The sequence below is a fragment of the Desmodus rotundus genome, chromosome 9, assembly GCF_022682495.2.
Source record: "Desmodus rotundus isolate HL8 chromosome 9, HLdesRot8A.1, whole genome shotgun sequence".
In the NCBI taxonomy this organism is placed as follows: domain Eukaryota; kingdom Metazoa; phylum Chordata; class Mammalia; order Chiroptera; family Phyllostomidae; genus Desmodus; species Desmodus rotundus.
The window spans coordinates 4,791,061-4,813,253 of NC_071395.1; positions in this window are offsets into that span (position 1 = coordinate 4,791,061).

Below are 22,193 nucleotides of genomic sequence, written 5' to 3' on the forward strand. Positions count from 1 at the left end.
ATTATCTGGCCCTGAGATTATGGAGGAAGTAAGTAGTCCTCACCCACTCCTAACTACTGCTGGCTGCCCTTATCTACTAACACGCATGGGGGATTTATGCATGACAGTGCTGTTCCTTTACCTGTTTGCTCTGTAATCAAGTCGCTGAACCCCCTCGGCTTCAGTTGTATCTTAGGGAACTGACTTCTGAAAGCACAAGAACTGGCCATGTGTTTTCTCCTGCCTACTTTTTGTTGGTGCGCTTTGGCAGGTGAAAAGCACTGTGGGAAGAGTGTGGAGAGGACAATTCCTCCCCCAGTGCACTGAGCACGTGGGTGGGAGAAGCCCCAGTGTCCTTAACAGCCCCGCAGTGGCTGTCCTTTGAAGACAGCGGCAAGAGGCAGTGGGCCTGCCGAAATCCCGGGTCACCACGAAGCCAGACAAAGAAACAGGTGGGCACAGTCACCATGTGGGCAGAAGAGGCAGATGGCATTCAGAGCTCTTGACAGAGAGGAAGTGACCTTGGAGTCTAGGGGTGACAGCGAAGGGCAGCGGACAAGAGCATTCCTGGATCTGTGTAACTGGAAAAACAATGGTGTTGATGCGCAGAAACATGCCTTGAATGGCTGCCAGGGACAGACGTGGCCTGCCCCTGTCTCCACGTCTGCACATTGTGAGGGAGGTTAAGCCATCAACGTCGATAGGACACGAACCTCGTCTTACAGAATCGAGCGGGGAGCCCTGCCCTCCGTGTAATGGAAGGACCTCGCTCTCCTTTGTCTGTCACTTGCCACCCGCCTCTCCCCTGGAGGGGGAACCCCACGAGAGCGAGCAATCATATCACCAGATTTACCATCAAGTCCCAGAACTGATAGTGCCACATGGAAAAGTGATCAGGTGAATGACTTACTTTCCCGTGCTGTTTCAAACGTTTATCATTTTGTGTGGTTTTACAGATATTTGGGAGGGAAAGGGAAAGCAGGTCAGACACCATATTAGCTACCAGGAGACACCCCAAAATAGCTATCCTGGAGTCAGGGAAGGGGAAGGTGCACTGTGCTCTTGTTCAGCTGGCAGGCGCCTCTGGTCCCATCCAGCCTGGCACACCCCTCCCCACCACACCGGGAATACCTACAATCTGGGAGGAGATGTCTAGTCCACGATTCTGGCAACAGGCAGTCTTGTCCTTTGTTTAAACATAATTAAAATGCATTTCCTAGTTCTGAGAAAAATATGACATCTTCTTGGATATTCCTATGTGCATGTATATTCATGAAAATATGTACTACATATGTAATTTCCATATATATTTTATCATATATGTCAGTTTGTTGGAAGTGTTATTGTGTGATATGAGGCGTCTTAAGAACTGAACAGTTAACACTGTCAGAAGAATAAGCACATTTTTCTGTTATTTTCTTTCTTGTTTGAAGATCACGTTCATTTCACGATGTTAACATACTCCTCTTTCTTAATTCACTAAAAATCAGTGGGAAAGTTTTCCAAAACTTTATATTTTATAAAATTAAAATGTTATGGAGTAGAGTAAATATTAGAGTTAAATTCTACTAAAAGTACAAATTTGAGAAAAGTAGAAAGTGAGAGAACATTTCTCTATTATCTATTTCTTCTCATGGGTATTTCTCATAAAAGAAAAAAATTCTAGCAATAATCTTAATAATGTATGTGGAACTAATATTAGGTACACTAAAACCATTTTTTAGTAGAGAGTAACATAAACATTTTAAATTATTTTGCAAAGATAGCCTAAATGCTATCCAAATAAATTAAACAGAAACCAAGTGAATCTGTTGATTAACTATGTGAACAGAATTAGAAAGCAATTTTATATGTTCTTGCCTTCATTTTTTTTAGAGTTGGGACGAACCTTGTCAGAGCCTTTCTACTCACCGCAGACTGTTCTCCTCACCTAGCTCCCCATTCTAGCTGGCATTTCCGCAGTGAGTAGTTCGTTAGAGTTTGTATGACTTCTCGAAAGAACCCCGAGAGCATTTCACAGTAGTGAATATTGGGGCAGCTTTGACAGCCTTGTAATAGATGAGGCAGAACAGTACAATGTTTTTGCACTTTTATGAAGTTGTTAAGTGCGGAGAAACCTTTGGGCCACAAAACACTGATTCACTATAGTAACTTCTTACTTTGCTTATGGAAGCCTTCCACATGTACACATCTCATTAACTTTCACCTGTTCGTGCCAGAGTTACTTAGTATTGCAATGTTGCGATGCACTTCAATATCCAAGAAAACGATGATAGATGGTGGTCAGAACAGAATTACTTTCATAAAAATTAATTTGAATATTTTGGAAATGATAAGTAATAGAAATGTTCTTGTAAATGAATTGCTTATAAAACAGGTACGGGGGAAAAACAGGTATGGGGGACATGACCCTAAAATATTGGCAGGAAAACTATAAAAAGTCCTGAGGATTCTCGACTCAGACTACATTGCTTTAAGGATGTCTTGTCTGCGCTGCGCGTAAGAAAAAGCACACTTAAAATCGTCAACATAACATAAATTTAGCAATGTCAAATCGGTATTTGTTTTGCAATATTTAGTTTGATTTTTGTTCTGTTTTCCCTGGTAATAACCTATTTGAATAATGGCAGCAGAGTTAGTCATAAGGAGAACAACAGAACATCGCCTTTAATGTAGACCAAAAATATGTGGAAATACTAATCTTTCTAAGTGTTTACCAAAACAGCTATAAAGAATTTCGACAGTATAGTACTTTAACGTTGTAATGGCAATGATTATTTAGATGCTGAAGGCCAGTGTTGCTGAGTGGTTGCGAATTGCTTATCTTATATTCATTATTTCATTTATCGGAGAAAGTATACTCCTGTTAAGATGGCCAACTTCCAAAACATACGTGCTGCTTCTGCTAAGTTATAGTTTACGAAAGTATGAGAATCTAAATATGGCATTTTCCAAAAATATATTATCAAAAGGATAGAATCTGCTTCTGTCAGAGTATTGGCTATATTTTGTTGGGTATTTACTATATTCTTAATGAAGTAAATTAGAATTTCAAAGATTCTATGGCCAGCAATGTATGAGCATTGAATTGTATGCATACCACAAAATACCTCTGCACTAACCCACTTACTCAGCAAACATTCCACAAGTGTAGTGTATCCGTCAGACTCTTCCCAAGAAAGTGGTGACAAAAGGGACCTGCGGCTTGCTGCCCTAAAGAAGTCACGTGGACTCCAGGAAGCAGCCCCACTCTGACGTTGCATGTGTAAATAAGTGCTTTAATGGCAGGGCAAAAGAGAGAACAGGCAAAGGCAAGCGATATGACCACACAGAGTTCAGCTCTCAAACCTACAGATTTACCGGCACCGGTTTGCACAGTGCAAGAAACAGAAATATTCGTGCTTTACTACTAGTGAATATATGAGGTCTGTCCACAGGTGTCCAGCCACGCAATACGAAAAATAAAGACATTTACTGAAGAAGGTAAAAGACACAAGAAACATTTATATAGCACAATGACACCTCAGTCCCCTTCAAAGTAGGCACCATGGGACCTCACACAGCTCTCCCAATTGTCATTAACTGCCCCCTCGTATTTTCCTGAATCTTATCATGGTCTGAAATCTCTTCTTTTTCAAAGGTGATTTTAGTTTTGGGAAAAGCAAGAAGTCTCAGGGCACTAAATGTGGGCTGTAGGGGAGCTGAGTCACCTGAGTGATTGGATGTTTCGCCAAAAAACTTTATAGGAGACGTGATGCAAGAGTGGGCACGTTCTCATGAGGAAGCTGCCAATCACCTGTTACCCAGAGCTGCGGCCTTGAATCATATGAATCGTTTCCATGGAGGAATGTTCAAGCCTAACACAAAATTTGACGCAGATTTGTTGCTTTACTTGCTCAGACATGTTGAATGTGATGGCCACACAGTACACATGCTCACTCAATGGCATCTTCCGCCCCCACTGACTAGTACAGTGAAGTCATCATTGTTCACACATGTGCGTTCCTGTCCACTCTCCTTGGCTGCCAGGTTACACCAATGTCATGCAAATCATTCTCATTATATTAACAATGGCTGGACTTTTCCCTGACCGACCTCGTGTACAATTGTCAATTACTCCTTTTTTAGCTCCACTTCTTCTTCTTTTTCTTCCTTTCTTCTTCTTTTTTTTTTTTTTTGTTTTTTGGTGACCTTTGTGATTATTTTACTCTTGAAATCTTGCCCAAAGCCTAGTTCTGTTTTATTTTGTTTTTAATATACAGGAAATAACCAAACACCCATTACTTTTTTTTCATCCCATTTAATTGGAAGCAATGGGATAGGGTTGAAAGTGCACCATATTCTTTATTTGGCCAATGTCAGAGCAGGATGTTCTCTACTCAGAATGCATGCCCTTTGGAACCTAATGAACAAAACAAACAAATGAGCAAAATGGAACCAGGGGCATGGAAATAAGGAACAGACTGACAGGGACCAGAGGGGAGGGGGATAACAAGGGAAATGAGGGGAAGGGCCTAGTTGAGAAACATGTATAAAGGACCCATGGGCATGGACAACAGGGTGGGGACTGACTGTGGGAGTTGGGGGTGGGGCAGGGGAGAGCAATAGGGAAAATTGGGACAACTGTAATAGAACAACAGTAAAAAAAAACCTAGTGATAACAAAGTATATTTTTTATTTAGGTTACTATGTACACTTAAATATTAATTTCTTTATTATTCAAAGTATTTAAGTCCAGCCAGGCAATTTATTTTTAACCAGAGTGAGGGGCACATATGTCTAAATTATTGTATTAAAATCACTTTTCCAGACTATGTTTCTGGCTTAGAATCATGGAAAAAATTAAGAAAATTAGAATGTGTTATAGAGAAAGGGCAACTGTATTTCATAACACTAATCACCAGAGAGTACAAGTTGGATTTACCTCTGGGTTTTAGAAATAGCATTGAATACTAAAATGCTTCATTATTTTAAAAATGTTAATATTAAATGTAAAACCCAGTTGTTGCACACATAAAGTTTATGAGTTTGACCCAGATTTATTATTTAAATGGCTGAAAAATGAAGACCAGGAGGAGAAATTATGACGCTTTGTAAAAATGACTTATACTTTCATTTTATTAATGAATGAATTTACTTACCATTTAATAGTAACATTGTTATTAAAAATGATGCTATAATATAAAGTCCCAGAGACCAATATTTTATATTAGAGATTTCAGTTACTAAATCCTGGATGACAACTCCTCCCCCATTATGGAAACTGAATCACAAAGTCTACTGTTCTTTACTAATGTCAGAAATAGCCTCAAATAGCCAGTATCACATAACAAGGATTGGCTCGGAGGATACAGCCTGTACGATGCTGTGATACAAAGTACGTCTTTCAGAATGAGTGGTACTCAGGGTTCCCATCTCTGGTTCTGGTGGATTAAGAAGGGAGGCCAGGAGTAATCTGCACAGTGAAGGCTTCCTATCCCTTCCTATATCAAGGTCACCCTGTTCTTCTTCTGAAACATAAGGAACCCCTAAACCTGCTACCCAGAAATTACCAGGAAGGGAACTGCAGCCTCCGAACTGTGTGGTAGGGGCTGCCTGTGACTTTGGACGAACAAGCGTATAGGGAGGACAGGAGTAAAGTCCCTGACTGAGTCGCCACCAGGGACAGGATGGAGGTTCAGGGTCTCTCGGGACTCTCCCCTGCTCTGCTGCCGCCCATGGACTGGGCTTCCCGGCCCAGCCTGGCGGGGTTTCTGGAGACATGTCCCATGCTCCAAATGCAGATGAAAGAATCAGGTGATCATATCAGGTTTCTCTGATAAAACATCAGCATGGCTTTCTAGGCTGAGATAACCAGCCTGATGCTTCCTGTGAGAGCCCCAGGGAACAATGAGGGCCTTGTGGGAAAGGCTGCAGGAAACGTCCCTCACCTTGGGGAAAGGGGGTGTCCTTGGGCAGGTATGCTGGAATTCACCAGTGCTCCAAAATATGTAGCTTTTCTGTCCTTTTAGCTATAATGAGCTGTGATTAGTTGAGAATGTTTTAACAGGCTAAGGTCAGTTTTCTCAAACCAGTAAAATTTAATGTGATAATTTTGAGAAAATAATTTAGACTTCTCTTCCCAGGAGTAAAATTTTATTTTATTTTATTTTATTTTATTTTATTTTATTTTATTTTATTTTATTTGATAAGCAATGCAGTTGTTAATGCAATGCAACATATTATTTAGGATATTATTTGAGGTTTTTACTTTGTGAAGAAATATCTCTTCAGTAGTATGTGCACTTTAATATTATGATAGAGATAATAAATCTAATTTAAAACTATTTTCATTTATAAGCTAGTAGTCTAACTTAATATAAAGAAATTTTTAAATTGAACTTTCCTCAGGAGAGAATCAAATAATTTGAAATATAATTATTGCATTATCTTTATTAGTAAGATCCTTCATTTTAACTGTCTCAGAAAAACAAATAACAACACAGCACTTGGAATAAAGTCATCACATCAGCAGCAATAGAGAGCAAGCAAGGGTCAGGAGATAAGGCACCACAGTTACTGTATTGAAATTAAATGTAAATTAAATTAGAAAGATGATAGTAGATAAAATCTGCCTTAGAATTTTCTTTCGATTCGGCGAGTGTTTAAAAGGCCTTGTTTGCTGCGTGGAAGTGTGTAATACGGTGGCCTCTGTGAGTCTGGCATGGGTGTATGTTGCAGATGCGCGAGTGTTGAAAATGTATTGTACCCTTGGAAGGTTTACGTTTTTTGTTATGCTGTGATTGCTGTTCTTTTTCCTTCGGATTTTTGATATTCTGTCTCTGAGACTGACAATGGCCTGCTCTCACACTCTCCGCACTTCCCCCGAGGAGAGTGAGTGCTGTGTTCTGCTGCCGCAGAAAAACACGCCATCCTTGATTTCCCCCTTTCGGAGAGCTGTGCCTCCTTTCTGTCCTTGAATGGTTTCTCCTCCAAACCGAGCGCATTCCTTTTCTGAATTTATGCCCGCAACTCTTTCCGACCTCCCTTTGTACCCGCCTAGACTGATTTTTGTGCCATATGCACCCTTGCCTGCTACATTTCGGAGGTTCTTGATATAGAAGACTGAGAGATGTGAAAAATATTAATGTGTATATGCATCTTTGCATTCTGGTATGTTCCTATTTCAAGATTTAATAGATTAATGAGAGTTTATTTGGTTCTGTCCAAAACATCCATGCTTAGAAAACCCCTCTAGCTTGAAGTAGCCCATAACCCTTATTTATACTTCTGGTTTACTGGATTAATTCATTAAAATAAAACCGTCCTGTTTTCCTGGTGCAATAATAGCCCTGCTTGCCTGGGTCGACCAGCTGGCCATGGCACACGAAGTTAGGCCAGTGGGTCATTGAGGACCAAATGTCTCTGTGGACATTTTGAACAGAACCAATTTTAATTCCTTAAGAATATGTAATATTTTCAGAAAGGCAAAGGGCGCAGAAGCTCAATAATAGAAAATCATTAAAAAATAGTATAAACAGGAATGGAAAGAGCTGAGGGCTGACCTGCGGAGTTCACAGGAAGCCTGTACAAGTGTCCATGGGGAAAACAAAACCACTAAGACCAAAAGGAGGGGACAGGGTGACGGGCTGTGGTGAAGTGCACTGATTTCGCCACACTTAATGAAGGTGTGTGAAAAATAAAATAGTTTATACTGTTGTCCTAAGTAAATACTTATTAACCACCCTAGAACAGTTCCATGTCTATTTAATTTCTAAAGCTTTTTATTTCGTGATTAGTTTATGAGCCAATAGCAATATTTGGGCTCCCTTTTGTCATCGTAGTATTTTTTCAGTCTTCAGCATTTTATTTGTTTTATATCTTTCACAATACGGACTTTCTCTTCTTGGGATGTTCGGGGCATGCGTGTCTGTGTGCATGTGTGTGCGCACACACTGACACGCAAACGTTTTATTTTCATTTGCAGTTTTTTCCCTGGCGGTAATCCTTGTGTCATTTACGCACTGTGTTTGTTCCAGCCACAGCCGAAAAAAAGAAACAGGAAGCAGGAAGCCATGCTCTCCCCCTTTAACACGCCCCTCCCACGCGTCACTCACCTTTTTATCTCCGCCCCAGTGTCCCTAACGTAGTTATTTTCTCCCACCTGGATTTGAGGGGAACCGGGAAGCACAACCGTCTCCTGGCAGCCACGTGTCCAGCTATAATTCTGAGGTACAGCTGCTTCGGACAAAGGGGGAAGAGACTGGGAAATAGTGGGCAAGCAACATGTGTTATAATAATCTGCTTCTAATTTCATAATTACAGTTTTCACAAACATTCCTAATTTGCATTCATTTAATCATCTCAATATAAAACAGAGCAATAATATTTGATCCTTCTGACAAAAGATTTTATAGTTCTGCTGTTTTCTTTCTATCCTCAACCCTTTCAACTTGCTCATTTGTTTTTGCAAGCGTCTAAATTCGCCAATCCATGGTTGTTTTTCACTTCTCTCTTTATCATGTTTCCTTTAGAACACGATAGACCTCCTTCAGTGTGGACACCCTGTGTCCTAGGCGGACACAAATCTCAGCCAAAGGAGGTTATTGGAAATCAAACCCGGTAGATAAAGACAGAAATAAACAACCCAAACAAGTATGTATGTTTCTCAAGAAGGTGTCGCTCTTGTCCTCACTGGGTTCCTTTCAGAGCAAGAGTGGGGTGTCTGAGTTAGGCTGAAGGCCCCTTAGCCAAACAAAACTATCAATGAAATAAAGCCTTCCCTGAACACCTGTGTCTGGGTAGCCCTGCCTGCCTTGGACTTCAGAGGATTGCTTTTTCTGTGGTTTAAAGATGCAGAGTTACCAGCATTGGTCTGCAATTCTTATCATTATTAGTTACATAAAAACTTATTTACCCATTTCTAAATATTTTAATCCTTACTTTAAAAACAATGACCACATAAAAGGAATTTTCTCCCCTGGTTTCCCTTCTAGTGACCTACTGTGTCACCAAGCCGTCCCCAGAGGTTGTTTTTATAGCGGAGCATTTGTATTCGCAAATGCGGGGCAGTATTTGAAACAACATTACTCAATTACAGTGAAAATTTTGTAAATACTGTATGGTTTTCCTTAGGCGTTTATTATACTGGAGGAAAGATTTAAATTTAACTAGATTTTAGGATTCTATAGGGAATAGTTTTTTAAAAGTGTTTAATGTCATTATTATCTCCTTACTCATTGTGGGTGACTAATTTGCCTGTTCACAGCTCGGCGCTAATGGCACGCCCCAGAGTGGCAGTGCAGTCTCCAGGCCCTCGAGCCGGCCCAGGTTCCTACGTGACCACAGAAGGTGGCTTCGCTTGCGTCTTCGATTATTCATTCTGACCCTTGTGTGGGTTTTTAAATATATTTACTGATTATGCTATTACAGTTGTCCCATTTCCCCCCCTTTACTCCACTCCATCCTGCACACCCCCTCCCTCCCACATTCCCCCCTATAGTTCATGTCCATGGGTCCTACTTACAAGCTCTTTGGCTTATACATTTCCTATACCATTCCCACCCTCCCCCTGTCTATTTTCTACCTACCATTTATGCTACTTATTCTCTGTACCTTTTCCCCTCTCTCCCCCTCCCACTCCCCTGTTGCTAACCCTCCATGTGATCTCCATTTCTGTGGTTCTGTTCCTGTTCTATTTGTTTGCTTAGTTTGCTTTTGTTTTTGTTTTAGGTGTGGTTGTTAATAACTGTGAGTTTGCTGTACTTTTTACTGTTCACATTTTTTATCTTCTTTTTCTTAGATAAATCCCTTTAACATTTCATATAATAAGGGCTTGCTGATGATGAACTCCTTTAACTTGACCTTATCTGAGACTTGTGTTTAAGCTTTCTTGTTTTCCTCAGTTGTGACTTAGCTTTCTCAGGTTAGTTTTCTATGGATACTCTCTTCTCTCCTGTTTTTCTCTCCTATTTTTCTCTCCTATTTTTCTTATAGATCCTGGGAATGCTTTGTAAGTCTATTTCATTTGTTGTTCACTTGAATTTCTTCTATTTAAATCTGCTTTTTACTCTTTCCAGTGACCATTTTATTGGGCAATTATTTCCCATTGAATTTCATACTTTTCTTATCCAGGCCTGTCCTTGTTTAACAGAACTAAAGCTTTCTGTTATATTACGAAGAATAAGAAACAAATGTGCCCTACATTTCCTTTTGTGTCGTGCACTAAATTCATTTCAGGGGAGGATTTTCCTCTGAGTCAGCACCCTTTGCTTCTCTCTTCCTTATGTCTCATAATGCCTTCTGATACATCAGTTGACATTTTGTGTTAACTCCTGTTAGAACTTGATTTGTTAATATTTATTCATGCCGTGAGAATGGCTGATGCATCTTATTTCAACATCCGTCCCCTGGATCTTACTGCACAGGAAGGGAATGGTTTTAGCCCACTGCTGGGGGTAAGTAAGGATGTGGGTTTTCAGTTCCCAGTCCACAGTCGCCTCCTGGATGCTGGCAGAAGCCCCCAGTTGAGTTGAACCCGGAGGGGCGAGCACCCGGGAAGTGTAACACAATGGCATCCTCTGGGTGGCACTCAGCACATCTAGTTTCCTTGGTGAGTCTGCGTGACTCTTCAGACTGTTCAGTAAATATAAGACCTGTTCAAACCCAGTTAAAAAATGCATTTCCTTAGGCCTGCGGTCGTGGTGCAGAGAGCGATGAGAAGTGGGCCAGAGGTTGTCAGTGCTGCTCCCAGGATCACCTCACAGGATGCGTAGCTGTGCCTAAACCCAAGCCGCGAGCCAGCCACATCAGCGCTGGCGATTGCTCACTGTGTGGCCTCGCTGCTCAGCGTCAGCCGGAGCCGGTTCAGGTGACAAGCCTGGGGAATGAGTGGCGAGACCTCCGTGCCAGGGTCCAGGGCACAGCCTGTCAGGGGAAGCTGGGGTGACTACTCCTCGTCTACTTTGGTCAAGCAGAAGGTCATGGAATAGAAGGGTGACTTGTAATTCTAATTCATCTGCATAAACATCCACACACTCCGAAACGTGCTCACTTCTTCTCACTGCAAGGACGCCAACCTGTCTTTCATTTTCAAATAAATTAAGGGCTGTTTTGTTAACAAATTTTAAAAAATGAAGGAGCAGGGGGCAGCGCTCCTGCCAGTCGCACTCACGCCCCATCATTCTCCCCAGGGGAGGTAGGCAGGGCCTGCACTGGGACCCCTCCCTCCAGGACCTACAGCAAAACAACCAGGAGCGGGGCCTCCGGCAAACAAAGGCTGCATCGGAAGATGTCACTGGGGTGGGAGGGGGGTGGGGGGGTGGTGGTGGAATGAAAACTGCTCCTTGTGGGGGGCGGGGGCACATGAATCAACACATATTGCAGAGTTTTAAATCCGCGGTGCCTGCACGAGGCTGAGCCCAGAGGAGTACTGAGGATGAGGATGTGGGGGAGAGTGTAGACACTGAATGGGGAGGAGTGTCAGCAAGGTCGGAGGATGCTCTCGGGGACCAAGGAGAAGCTAACCAGAGACCGGAGGGCACAAGAAGAAAGCGCACAGAATTCTACCTGTGCGCTCCCGCCCCTGGAGCTGATCTTCCGTCTGCTACTGCGCACGAAGGGGTTGGCCTGGTGGCGTCCCTGCAATGCCGTACAATGCTTGACATTTATTGCTTGGTCTCGATTTTTTATCACTGAGGGAATCACCAAAAGAATATAGAGATTTTCAGATTAAAATACAGTGGGACATTTTTGGAGAAATGAAGATTCTGTGAATGATTCCTGAGTAAGATAGAGTCATATAGCACCATTAGGGTTAATAATAATACTTAGCGTATTGCGTGCATTCAGCGTACCAGGTCTGCCATAGGCGGTCCGTAGGCTCTGGCATATCGGGTTTCTAGTGATCGCTTTGAGCTAGTTGTTACTACCCCTGTCTCACCCGCGAGGAAACCCCTGTGACGTTCACCAGGAGCTGTGATTGCCCCAGATAGCCGAGCTCCTATGTGACAGAGCCGGGCTGTTAGGTAGCTGTTTCTGAATCCAAGGGCCATGATTCCTGCCCTGGCCGGGGTGGCTCAGTTGGTTGGGCATTGTCCTGCAAGCCAAAGTGTGGCTGGTTCGATTCCCAGTGACAGCACATGCCTGGGTTGCAGGTTTGGTCCCCTGACAGAGCACATGTGAGTGGTGGCCCATAGATGTTTCTCTCCCTTGCTTTCTCCCTCCCATCCCCTCCTTCTAAAAATAAATAAATAAAATCTTTAAAAAAAAAAATAAAGGCCATGGTTTCTCTACGCTAGTGTCACAGTGTGTCAGGGGAGTCCCTTCAGTTCATCGGATCTGAGGTCGGCGTAAAGCCTGTCCTAAGCCTTTTGTATCTCGAGTATCCAGGATACCCTAAACCACAGTGGAAACTTTGAGAGAAGGACCATAAACACCCCTCACTTCACACATCCCCAAATGCCACTCCGACCACCTGGAAAACAGCTCAGCCGCTCCCCAGGGCGGTACGTGGCAAGCTTCCCTTTGGAAACTCTTTCCCATGCCATCTGCGCTCGGGAGGGGCTCGGAGGCGGACGCGGGCAGTGGCGATGCCTCGTCTGAGCCGGCCACACGGGTGACAGGGAACACACGGAAGAGGGCTGGTGTGGCCAGTGCGGCAGAGATCCTCACGGCTGCCCCGAAGGCCCCGTGTTAGTTTGTTCCTGACACCGAAGTCCAAGAAGAACAAGCCTTTACTTCTTAGGGAAGGGAAACCCTAACACAAAGAACCGTCTGAAAGCTAGGCAGGCAAGCAAGGAGGAGGAGAAGCAGCAGAAACCAGAAGCGGAGAGACACAGACCCTCCCGGTATGTGCAGGGGAAGGGCAAGTCCTCTCAGCGTTTCAGGAACCACGTACAGTGCCCTGAGAGCCATGTGGCCTTGCAAGTCCAATGTCACCCCCAAGGTCACCTTCCACTGCTAGAGCGCAGTTTCACCCCAGCCCAGAAGCCAGTCAAAGCAGAGACGCCAACAGCTCCATTTTGTGAAGGGGCTTTTTTCCCATTTAATTCTTTTAAATATGACTTGCTTTGAATATGTTGTTATTTAACCACTGCTAATTCACCAATTTCACAGTTTAATGAACTCTTCCAGAGGCAATACATTAGTGAACCAGAATCTCATCAGATTCTTCCCTCTCCCTCAGAGTACTGGGTGAACAAACGAAATTTGCTCAGTTATGGAATGAATTAACAAACGGGCCTGTTACATTAGAAAAGAGTAACTGCAGGGAGGCAATAATAAAGCACCTTTTTTGTTGGTTTGTTTCCAATTGCCTGTTTGATTTTTTCCAGTGGGTTTTTTTTCCTTGTCTGTGGATGAAAATTCAAGAACAACCTGTGACATTTCTGGTCATACATAGGCAATGTAATTCCCTTTTCTCAGTTCTGCTGATAATATATGTATAAATTCAGTTTAAAGTGCTCAGATTTGAGAATTCCTATCTCAGGGCAATGACATAGAACCTGAAGAAACATCACTTCTACTTTTACATAAAGGAAAACCTGCAAATATTAACAACTTTACTTGCACCCATTAGAAAAATGAGCTTCTAGGAGAACCAAACAATCTGAAATCTAAAGAAAGACAAATATTTGCAGTGAGAACCAGAACCTGCTCTGCCAGAATTTTTGATGTAAATTTATATTTCATATGTATGTATGTTCTATAAACATGTATATTAATATTATAGACGTATATGGTATATACACAAAGCCATATGATATATTACATGTATCTACATGACATATTATAAATACATATAAGTATGTTACACATCACACACATATGTCATATATAAAAATGTCTCACATATATACATATATGTCACATAGATTGATATGTGCATATATCATGTACATATAAAAGTTAATACATAGCCTATTTATATATACATTTAGATGTTTAGTATAGTTATACATTTATAATTATAAATGTAGTATATATAAATTTGTTTCATATTGTTATTTATTACTCTTATTAGATATTTAACACTAACCTTCACTTTTGTCATTTTCTTTCATTCAAATATTACAAATTGAAAGCAGCCAAGAATTCAACTATTTAAACACATCTTCATAAAACTTTGCAGTGTTCACTCCCCTCCCCCAAGAGCATAAGGAGGTAGGTGTCTCTGCGGTCCTTTATGTCTGAGGCGTTTCAGCAGCGGGAAGGGAGAATTCCTGCAGGCACAGTGGGTAGTGAAGACTTTGACATGCTTAATGCGTTGGTTTCTTTATTGTGTCAAGGGCATTGTTCTGAAACAGTGGATCCCGAAGACAATTTCTTGCCCCTTTGAAGAGAGTAGACTCTCAGACTAAAGAGCATACAGAAAAGAAATCCTAATTTATTTTTATTTTAAGAAGAAGTTTTTTTTTCTTATCATAAACTTACACACACAAAGGCATGTGCTTAAATAAATATTTGGCAATTTTTCTTCAGGGTGATTCCCATATTTGCATTACTCTTCTGTTCTTCCTGTTCTTTGTATGAGAATTAAACTAAAAGTCAAGTAAAAGAAAGGGGACTTTGCCTATTAATTTTAATTCTATGTTTTTATCCCTGCTCACATTTCCAGTTAGACACTCCCATGCTTACTTCTTGTGAGTAATTGGAAATTTGCTCCGGACTGTATATGGGCTGGTAGTTACTAGTTTAGATGGGGTGCGGCCGGGGCGGAGGAGGGGGTATGAAGGTGTCTGCCCTTCTCCTCCGCTTTGGTGGAATTCCAAGATAGACAGAGAGGGGGCAGACTGGAAAGAAAACTCTGCATTTGATTAATAACAGATTGCTCTGTGAAGGTCGTATAGCAGTGATTTTCAACCAGTGTGCCACCAGAATTTTTAAAACATGCAATACCTGGCTATTTATTCAGGGGCATGGACCTCTTTTCCCTCAGATTGTCAAATAAAAAAATGACAACGGCCGACACAACAAGAGCCATCTGGGGTGAACACCCGGTCTTGGACCCTAACTGTATAGGTCATGTAGTAGAGTTGCATCTCATTGCTCACGATGCATAATAAATTGCATCTGATTGGTTAATGCTTGGTACCAGAAATCCTTATATACTACTACAGACGTGTGATTTTTTAAAAAGTCACTTTGGAGCAAAAAGAGTAGGTAATTACTATTATTATTTCTGTTTGTAAATCAAAATTATACCTATTTTTTGTCAAATCAGCAAAAAAATATTTTTATGTGTGCTGCAGAATCTTAGTGATTAGTCTTTGTGTGCCATGAGATGAAAAGGGTCGAAAAATCACTGTTTTATGGAAATCAAAAATAAGAACTGAAAAAAACTAGGCTAATAAGCTAGATTTAGAGGTTTACATGCTCTCCTATGATTGGTGGAAAATTGCTTTTTCTAAGCAATGCTGATACTTTACTATAAGGTTTCAGAAAGCTCATTAGGCAAGAAATTCTTAGAATCTCTTTTTGGTTTATAGCAATTAACTGTTTCAATGTAGCCTTACTTTTTTTTAGCAATTAACTTGGTGGGAAAATCCCCTGTTACATTATCTTTGGAGAATATTCACAAAACTACCAGCAATTGTTTCTCCTATAACTAAGTCTTAGTTATGTCTTTGGCCCTGTGGCGTTGCTGTTACAGAGTATTTTTTTCCGTGCAGGAAGGCCAATTTCCCCTGGTGGCTGCAGGGAGAGACTCGCAGGAGGGATGATGAGGGATTATACCACATATGCATGTCGCTGCTTCTGGTGGGTTAGCAGTCAAAGGCAGTGAGGTATCTTCATTAGTATGTAGCCGTCGACTCCCAGGGACCGAAGGCGACTCTGGACTAGCTCCCCACCACCCCAGTTTCTTTTCCTTTCTCCTTTTTGCCATTCTGGCCCCCAGAAAAGGCTGGGCTATCACAGACCAGAGAAGGACAGGAGGTGAGGTAATGTCCTCCCAGTTGTGAACTCGGGGAAGCCCACCTGCCTGTGGCCAGTGGACTTTGGAAAGGAGACGAAGGTGGAAGGTGCTTTCCTGCTTTTACTTTTAAACCTTCAATTGAAATTGGAAACTTTTCCGAGTGTAGAATATTCACTTTCCTGAATGAGGAGAAAACATCTTTCGATCAAAGGGCAATTATCCTATGGGGAATCTCTGCTTACTGTTCAAGCAGAGTGGCATTGCTCGCCTTTAAAATGTATATTTTTTCACAAACATAAATCAAGTTATGACTGAACCTTTCCTCCGCGACTCCAATCACTGTAAGAACTTAATGTTTCAAACAAAATTTAAGAAATTATTTTAGTGTAATTTCTGTCAGTGGAAGGACTCAAGATTTATTAAAAGCACAAAATGTTCAGATACATTTGATTCTGAGCACTTTAAAAATGATGGAAAGTCTTAATTTTTTAAAAAAATCCTTACCCAAGGATGTATTTATTAATTTTAGAGAGAGAGAAAGGGAGGGGGGTGAAACATGAGTCTGTTGCCTCCCATAGGTACCCCGAATGGAGATCGAACCCACAAACTAGGCATGTGCCTTCACCAGGAATCGCACCTGCAACCTTTTGGTGTGCAGGACAAAGCTCCAACCAACCTGGCCAGGGCCTTAATCACTTACTATCTCAAGTATATACCTCCTGAAAAACCGCTTCTGGCATACTACTGGGCCCTGCTGGTGATGGACCGTCTGACTCTGGGACACCAAGTGGCCACAAACCCAGCCAGTCCTGCTCCCCGACACTGGGCCCTGTGAGCCCCACCAGAACATAGCCAGGAAGCCCCCGCCACAGCCAGTGCTGGTGGAAGTGGAACATTCCGTGTGATGCGCACAGGCAAGCCCTGGGAGCAAGACGCCTGGGCCCTCCGCGCCCCACCGCTGCTGCGCGGCCTGCCCTCAGCTCGTGCCTGTAGCTGCACCAAGGTCTTCCATGGCCGGCTGGGAAAGGAAGAAAAGCCAGGTCGTTTAATGGACGGGGTGACCTGGCGTGGGCGTACAAGCCAAAAATGGACAGCGCTGCATGTCTCCATCTTGAGAGATAGCGGCAGAGGAAAATCCCCCCGAGGGCCCAGCACTGGGCGGCACACCTGGTCATATTCTTTGTGTGAACAGAAAAGTCCCCCGAGGCTAGAATGTGTGTGTCACCGTTGCTTTAGTCCGTATAATGTTTGTCAAATATAAATATGGCAAGTGAACATCGGTTGTTTTACTCTCTAGGCTCTCCTTCACCATTTCACATTGAGGGAGAACTGAGTTGACTCTGCACGCTCTGCTGTACACACGTAACGTGCACACTGTGTGTGCAAGTATAATGAGCTGCTGCCTCTCTTATGAGACGAGGCGGGCGCTGCACAAACTTCCAAGGAGCGGGTGGAGACTTGAGCTCAGGTCCATCTGGTTTCAGAGCTGATGTTATTGTCCCTCCATACCACATCCTTCTGCATGTCCTTCCCAACGTTGACAATGGATCCCAGAAAACCAGGCCAGCGCACATGTCCCCTCCACTGTCCGGTACCTTGTTAGCCTAAGGACAAAACTGCGAAGTCTGAGGTTACTTCCCTCCCTCCCTCCCTTCCTTCCTTTCTTTCTTCCTTCCTTCCTTCCTCTCTTGCTTTCTTCCTTCCTTTCTTTCTTATTTTTCTTCCTACGTCCAACCAACATTTGAGCATCTATTCAGTGCTAAAAATCTTGTTATCCTGGACAAATTATTTTTCCGAAACAGGTCCCATTCGGACTTGAAAATGAATCACGGGATGTGGAACCAGGGCACCACACATTATACCGTCACTCACAGAAATACATCGTTCCCTTGTGTAGTGGCCAGATTGTCATCTTAATGAGCTGTCCACATTGCAAGTTATTTGTAATAGCAGAATTGCTGTTATTTGTGCACCTACTGTCCACAAGATTTTCTTGTAGTAATTGTTGGGAAGTGTTCTTAACTTTAAGGGATCTAATGGTCAGGAAAAAATGAGGATTGATATGTGTCCTGATCATTGGTGTTTTGCTATGAGTGTACAATAATACAGTACTATTGCCCTCTCACTACATGCCAAGTAGTTAGGAATTTATTACCTCTCTTTACAAGGGAGGAAGCTCAGACCTAGACACACTCAGCACTTTCCTGAGATTACACAGCTTACAATAAATATGGTAGAGCTGAGACTTCAACCACTGTGGGCTTTGCCAGATCCTGCGCCCCCACCCGCTCTCCTGTTCTGCCCTGGTGAAGGGAGATCAAATGGATTGTGGGCCAACCTAAAGTAGTTTTTAGAACCATAAAGCGTATTCTCATCAAAGGCCTAATTGTCTGCATAGTTCCAAAAATCGCAGTGTTGAAACAGATGGTGTAACTCTGAGAGAATTAACGTCCTCTTATACTTGTAAATTTGTAGTTAGGACAAAGACTAAGTATATTGTTCGTAAATGCACCTTCAAAAGCCCCACAATACGATTAGGTTCTTTTTCTGTCCTAGTGAAATTGGGGCAGTGATAGGATTTATTGCGGCACATTCGTGATTTAGTCATTTGTCGTGAGTTGTTCTGTATTTCTCTTCGGAATCTTAGTTTTATTTGTTTCGGGAGAGAATGGGAGTTTTCATCACATGGACCCAAGAACATTGTGTTTAATTTCCCTGAAGGGCAACATATCCGTGTCATACTGGTTGGTCCCTGGAAGACAGAAGGGTCGGAAGACGGAGTGGCTGCCTGGCCATGGCTGCAATTGCCTTGGCATAGGGGAGGGGCGTGACGGTGACAAATGCCGGAGTTCTCAAGGCACTCGGGGCTCACTTCACAAAAACAGTGTCAGGTAGAAGACTGAGCTACACAAAAGCTCGATTCCTTGACATTTTCATGGAGCCAAGTAGTTTCTTAACAATCCTTAGAGCCATCCCTGACTTACTTCTCGGTAGTTTTTTCCTGAAGTTGGTAGCATTACCACTTCCAGGTACACAAAATCTAATGTGTGAGGATTGAGGGTGTCCACACGCACACTTGCAAGGTAGTGAGGAATCCTGATTCCTTGGGCCACATATGAGAACCTATGCAAGACTATGGTGTTCCATCCCTTTTGGCAATTCTGGGGTTTCCAAACTATCTGGCCTCATATTTTGGACAATTTTCTAAGGGGAGAATATTCTTGATGATGATAGCCTTCTCCACATGACTCACAGCACTTATAATAGAAGCTGTAAGAGACATGTTTTGGGAATGGTTATATCAAATATATGGTACCATTTGAAAATGGATCTTTATCTGCCTCAGCTGAGGTTGAGAAATTTGTAAACATGAATCTTTTCCAAACCTTCACAAATGTGTGACACTCCTCTGCTGGACCTGCGACATCTGTGAAGGGTCTGGTCTACGCGAAACAGCCAGTCCTGGAGGCCGGACAGGCTTCCTGTCCTCCCCAGGTGGCAGGGGAGCTGGGGTCTGCACAGGGGCTAACGCTCTTTGCATCCCAGCCTTACGCACAGGCCTCATTTTCTCCGAGTCCAGAACGTCGAGAAAACAGAAAGACTCATGAAGGACGTGGCTCCACCTCAAGTCATCTTTGTCCATTGTACCTTTTACTGAAACTGTGCATCACGTACAGATGGATTCTTGCCATTGTAACTGGGGACACGAAGCATTCGTACTAGCAGACAAGAGTGAATGCAAGTCAGTGACTGTGGAATGGAGTCTTTTCAGGATGATCGGATAAATGTAACACCCTTGGAAACCTGTCTGAGCACATACTGACCCTTGGCTTTTGCATGCTGCAGTGCTTACGAAAGAACCCTTTTTCTCTGATCACTCTGGGGCAAACTCTGAAAATGTAGCTCCTTGACTTCTAGCATCTACTGTTTATAACAAAGAAATGGCTTGCAAATGTTTGAAGAGTTTGCTCAGCTAAACAGAAACATAAGCTTACTGCACCCTTACAGGAATCTACAACTACAGCCCTTTCTGTTTGCTGACATGTCTAGTTGTTTGTTGTTTGTTTGGTTTGGTTTGTTTGGTTTGTGGGCTCTTTTCTGAGCTAGAGTTTTACGTGGGGTTAGTCTGGAGTATTAGTCGCAACAATGAAGCATTGTTTTCTTCAAGGCCAGTCTTGTTCTGAAGTTAATTCCAAGCAGTGTCTATAAAGAAACGATTGTCATCTCAGGAGTGCTGGTTTGTGAGTATCTTACAGTTGAAGATCCCGAACATATCCTTTAAAGATAAACTCACAAAACTTTCGCTCGTGCAAAACATCATTTTATGTCCACATCGTCTGTTCTTGTGTTAGAAGCAGAAAGCCAAGCTGAGTAAAAAACACAACTGTTCTAAATCAACAGATTATACTTGACTTCAGAATCAGAATTTTCTCAACCCATCAGCCAAAATTCTAAGAAAATATTTGTTACATATTGAACTACTCTTTGGAATTTGGAATATGTCTTCAATTTTAAGCCAGCCCACCACTTGCAATATTAATACGTGAACAGATGCAATCAATATAACAATATAGACACTGAGGGATTTAGAAATAATTTCATAGAGTTAAAAGTAATATTGTTAACATAGAAATTACACATTTTGGGGAAACATGTTATTTTCAGTATAAAATAGATTTACTTTCTTTAAAATGTTTTGAAAATTGAATTCAATAACATTTGTCTTAAAACGTATTCCATCACATATACTTAATTACTTCTTTATGCTGAAATCTTTATGCATATTCACTATGCATCAGGAGAAATGTAACATTATATTAACAGCTGTGCCTTCTGCTTTGTTGTTTGTATAAGAAAATTTCTCCTGCGAAGAAGAGAATTTTTCTGTTAAGACTGCATGTCACTTCCGTAGAGGCCTGTGTAGCTACCGTAGTGACCTGTGGACTTAGGAACAGTGAGTGTGACGGGTGTCGGCTTGTTCTTCATATTCAGGCACATTTATTTAAGTTCTTCTCCCAGCTGTAAAGCCCATAGCCCCTGCAAACTTTTAATTAGAAGAAGGAAGGTGTCAGAAAACATTTCTTTCCCTGGCAGCCAAGCAGAGTGAAAAATTCCATAGTTTTTCTTTTATAACTCCCGAATTTTAGTATTTTTGTTAATTTTTTCTTGCGATTATTTATGAAATATCATTTAATTTTGTCTTTGTTCCTCCCCAAGTTACATGTGTATATTCCATCTGTACTTGAGTACCGAGAAACCGAGAATGTGTGTAATTTTAGAGAGAGGTTGAGATTCATTTCCAATCACTATTTATTTACTTATGTCTCTTCATCATAAGTGGTTTCTAAGAAACTACTATCACTTGCACATTTAGTATCAAGGTATTTGTATAATAAACCCACCTGACCTTCCCCGTTTGGAGCTCTGGGGCTCTAAGGGTGGTTCTCACTGGAGGTCCCTCATGCAGCCCCACTGAGCTCAGCAGGTTGGGTGTGGCCAGATGGATGGGAAGGTCGTCGTAGTGCATCAACCATCCAAGCTGTCTTCTTCATTCAAAATTCTGTAGCCTATCTGGGAGGGCTCGAAGAGTTGGAGGCTGGCCAGGCATCCCTCTTTCCAGTGGCCTCTCCAGGTGGCCAGCTTGATCTCCCCCACAGCACAACGGTCCAGGGCGGTGAGAATTATTGCCTGCACACAGCCCGGTTCTCCCAGGGAGTGTTCTGAGAGAGCTGGGCAGAAGACTCAAAGCCGAAGGGAAGTAAAAATTGCAATTTATGTTTTGACAACCAGAGTAAACGGTAGAATTAGTCCTCTTAAAAAATCTCCCTCTTGTCCTGGCTGGTGTGGCTCAGTGGATTGAGTGCCAGCCTGAGCACCAAAGTGTCGCCGGTTTGATTCCCAGCCAGGGCACACGCCTGGGTTGCAGGCCAGGTGCCCAGTTGGGGGTATGCAAGAGGCAACCAATCAATGTATCTCTCGCACACTGATGTTTCTCTCCCTCTCTTTCTCCCTCCCTTCCCCTCTCTAAGTAAATAGAATCTTTTAAAAAATCTACCTCTCCAGGAAATCAGAGGTTATCCAAGAGACTTACATGATAAATAGTGAGGGTATATATAGATACATAGATATATGTACATATAAATATATATGTTTATATATATTATAAAGGGTGGAAACATTTGGAAACTGGAGACAGTTTTAACACCCGTTTTGACCCCTTCTTGATCCCTGAAGGTGGACTCGTGCAGAGGAAGCGATGAGCTCTCAGACACAGAAATAGTACTGCAGTGAGCGGAGTGGAGTACGTAAGAGAGCTCCA